Below are 4,815 nucleotides of genomic sequence, written 5' to 3' on the forward strand. Positions count from 1 at the left end.
TGCCCTCCCTTCACCCCCTCCTCCCCTCCCCATCTACAAACACTTTATTTTCATCTTTTCATTCTCTCACATTTTTTTCTTTTCCCTTTTTGTTCTTCCCCTACGTATCACACCTTCCCTACACCTTTAGCTCCTTTCCTCCCATTTCTAAATGTCAGTAATCTTATTAGAATCTTATGCATTGTTGCAGAATATTCACACCAGGGAAACTATTTGGTATTTACACATGTGGGACTTATTTATTTCACTTAGGAGTATATCTTCAATATGTATCCATTTTAGGTGAACTTTTTATTCTCATGGCTTTAAGTACCACTAATAAGCTGATATCTTCCATATCTATTACTTCCAGTTCAGATCTCTTTCCCTTTTCACCTGCAAGTTCATATAAATAGTTATCTATTCAGCATTTTTATTTGGTTGTTCCTGGGTGGTTTTGAATAAATGTGTGCAAGACAGAACTCTTGAAGTCTAAAACTTACTCCATCTGCAGTCTGTTGTGGTAAATGGTGTATCAGTCAACATGTCCATTGCTCTAGCCAAAACCCTTGGGGTCCTAGCCAAAACCCTTGGGGTCCTATTTGACTACTCTCTCTTGTTCTCTCAATCCTTTCCTCTGATCATTTAGGAAAAGTCTACCTAGTATCTCACATATTCTCACAACTCCTTAGCTGTCCTGATCTATCATCATCTTTTGCCTACATTGTGGCAATAACCTCCTATCTATTTTCCCTACATCTATACTTACTCTCTTGCTTATACATATTCTTTATCCAGGAGCCAGAGGGAACTTCTAAAAATATGTCAGGTCATAGCATGCCTTTGGTCAAATCCTGACCGTAATGCCTCCATGTGTCACTGGAAAGCCAAGGCCACGATCCAGTAATGACTTTCTCGGCCCTGCCTGATCTGATCCCCATTACCCTTTGACTTCACCTCTTTGTCACTGCAGTCCAGGCAGTCTGGTCTCCTTTCTTGTCCTTGAACACACTAGATTAGGCACTGGCTATTCTCTTACCTGGAGTCCACTGTTCTGCCTCCTTCACTTCTTTCTATTACTTCCTTGAAGTCTTTATTCACATTTCTTTTTCTCAATGAAGCTTCATTGTTCCACCATATTTAAAATTGCAACTGATATTTTTCCAAATCACTAGTACTCCTGACTCCAATTGCCCTGCTCTGTTGTATATACTTTTCTGTGGTTTTTACTGTTTTACATTCTGGCTAATTTACTTGTTATAAATAACATAGTGCATGCACGCACACATGCGCGCACACACACACACACACACACACAAACATATACACACACAGTGTTGTTCATTTAGTTTATTTCCTCCTCCACAGGGATGTGATATCTCTGAGGGCAGGGCCTTTGGTATGTCTGCTGATATATCCTATATATCCAGAATTGAGGTTGGCATCAAGCAGGTATACAATGAATACTGCATGTATAAATTATTATTGTAGGAGCTAAAGAGGATAATAAATGCAGGGACATTATAGAGAAAGGAAATGAGAGTATAATATATAAAAAACAAATAATTGTTATCAGTTGTGACTAATGCTTGCCACTAGTGGCTTGCCTTTGAATAAAGATTGTAAAAATTCTTTGAAAATGTCAATAATCTTAACTTCCTCTGAGTGAATCTATCTCCTCAAAAGGATAGGCTTTATAGAGCCTTCCACACTCAGGTCTTTGTTTCCTCATTGGGTTCCCGAATCTCCCTTTAAGTAGTATACAAAGGTAAAGAAGGTGCAGAGGTGTGAGTATGTATTCGAGAAGACTGTCATTGGACTAACAAACTGTGGGTCATGTTTATCTAGAACCAAAGTGCTGACCCACAGTTTCCAGTCTGTTATATATGCAGTACTATCGAAATATGTGGTAAATGTTTAAATAAAATTTGTTAGAGTAAAAGACATGTTGCCATTAAGCCCCCTCAAGATACTCCACCTTGACTCAAACGTACTTATCCTACCCTTCTTGACACTTTTGGTAACAGTTCTGGAAGACCTCTTTTGGAAGTATCTTTACGAGGTATTATCAAAAATGTGGTGAATGTTACTTCTGAGCGTCATCCAACAGAGGTGGCTCATCAAAACACTGCAGTGTGGTTTGTTATCTATTCACCTTATTTACTGTCTCTGCAACTTCTGCCTGATCCACAAGATCAAAACGGCCATGAAAGGCAAAGGTTTTGAATCAGTTCAGAACACTGTGGCAGCCATAACAGTGTAAGCAAAGATAGTCATAAAAAGAGTACTCCAGCACCACTTCGGAGGGTGGCAGGAAGTGTGGGATAAATGTATTGGAAAGAAGGAGGTCTGTTCTGAGGAGGAGTAATGGCAATGTATCTTACTGAGATACAATTTTAAAATTTAAGCATTGACCGTATTTGATAATCACCTCAAAGTCTTTATTCTGTCCTAACAGTAAATTTAAAACAAAACTGAACAAATAGGAATATCCAACAACTATTTTTGGGTTTGTCAGGGAAGTGGGGTCTCAGGACCAGCCAAGCTTCTCAAATTTGTAGAGACAGTAGATACAGAGAATTACAATTTAGCAGAGCAGAATCCCACCAGCCAAACATCTGCTTGAGCCAGTACCAGCGTAGGAGACCTGAGCTGTAACTCATGATGTACTGGAGGCTCAGAGTGGAGGAGGTGGAGAGACCAAAATCATAGGGGTGTCAGGCATGTATTTTTTGCACTTTTATGGGTGTCACCTCCCAGGAACTCTACCAAATTCTCATGATGACTCTAGAAGAAATATCTCTCCTATTTCTGGCAGATAGAGTGGAAAAAGAATCATTTTTGAAATATGCGAGAGCATTCTATTCTTCTTAACAAAGTCTGCCTTGGGAGAAACTAATTTATTGGAACATAACCTGCTAGATTTTGATTAGAGCCTAATCTACCTGGGGGTCAAGAAATACCAGCCTCCACCCTCCTTCACCCATCCTCTCTCAGGAAGGTAGAGGTGGCGAGAGGTTAAGAAGCACTGGTGTAGCTCACAGTCCAGGGCACAGACTCACCAAAGACAGGCTTAATCATGGACTAAGGCTTAATCCTAGACTAAGGATATTCCTCCTCCTCCCAAGACTTACCAGTATATTACTAAATGCCAATTGACTACAGTTTCTTTGTACCCAAGCACAGTTTTTCTGCCTTTGAACAAACCTACAGAACAATACTTGACAGAGCTTGATCACAGATGTGAACCAATGCAAAAGTTCTCAAAAATATTAGCAAGTCAAATCCAACGAAGTATATACCATGATCAATGGTACTTACTCCAATTATGCAAAGGTGGTTCAACAATTGATAGAATTTATTATATCAACAAGCTAAAAAGAAAAAAAACACATAATTATATCAATAGATACAGAAAAGACATCTGACAAAATCTAATGCCTAGTTCATGGTTAAAATTCTCATTGGAGGTGTTGGCTCAGGCCTATAATCACAGCGCTCTGCAAGACGGAGGCAGGAGAATCACAAGTTTGAGCTCAGCCTAGGCAACCTAGGAGCTTCATGAGGCTCTGTTTCAAAATGAAAAAGAAAAAGGACTAGGGATATGATTCAGTGAGAAGACACTGTCTTCGACCCCCAAATGAAACAAAACAACAACAGAATACCTGTCAGTAAGTTAGAAAGGGTGATCTTTCATAACAATAAAGAATACCTACCAAAAAAAAAACAAACAAAAAACAACTAAAGCCAACATTATACTTAAGACTGAGAAACTTGAAGTTAAATAAAATATATACAGATGAGGAGTGAAGAAATAAAACCATCTTTGTTCACAGATAACATAATTGTTAGATAGAAAATTTAAAAGAATCTATGGAAACTCCTGGAAACAGTAAGTGATTAAAACAAGGTTGGAGGAAACATAGTATGTAAAACTCAATCGCTTCCTTATATGCTAGCATTTAATAAGTAGAATTTGAAATTAAAAGACACTATTACTTTTAGTAGCACCCCAAAAGTTAAGTACCTGGGTTTAAAGCAAACACATGATGTATACAAATAAAACTACAAAATTTTGATGAAATATCAAAGAAGAATAAATGGAGAGCTACTCCATGTTCATAGATTTAAAAACTCAATTATTTTCAAAATGTCAGTTCTTCCCACTTGTTCAGTAGATTCAATTCAACCCTGATTAAAAGCTCGGCAGATTACTTTATGCATATCATTATTTTTTGCATAACTGTTTGCAAAGTTTACACAGAGAAAAAAAAATAGTGAACCCAATAGTAAAGAACAAAATCAGGGCTAGGATTTAACTCAGCAGCACTGCACCTGCCTTGCAAGCGCAAGGTCCTGAGTTTGATCCCCAAAACAAATAAACAAACAAAAACAAAACAGAAGACTGACACTACCCATCTTCAGGTCTTACTATAAAGCCCCAGTAATCCATACAGTGTGGCACTGGTGAAAGAACAGACAAACATCAGTGGAAAAGAAGAGACCCCCAGAAGTAGACCCTATAGCTATAGATAGCAAAGAGCAATGGTGAGAAAACAAGAGGTTAGATCAATAGATCAATAGTGGTTTGAATATGTGAACATTCTTGTATATTTTTTAAAGTGGACCTAGATACATCCTTCTCCAAAATAACTTAAAACGGATTTGAAACCTATGCATAAATGCAAAACTATAAAACTCCTAGAAGATAACACAGAAGAAAACCTAGATGATGTTGGGTCTGCCAGTGACTGCATATACATCATCATCATCCACGCCTTTATCAAAAACTACTAGCATGAACTGATTAACAAGTCTAAATTCATAAAAGTTAAA

The sequence above is a fragment of the Fukomys damarensis genome, unplaced genomic scaffold (assembly GCF_012274545.1).
Source record: "Fukomys damarensis isolate Sample0158 unplaced genomic scaffold, DMR_v1.0_HiC HiC_scaffold_18, whole genome shotgun sequence".
Lineage (NCBI taxonomy): Eukaryota > Metazoa > Chordata > Mammalia > Rodentia > Bathyergidae > Fukomys > Fukomys damarensis.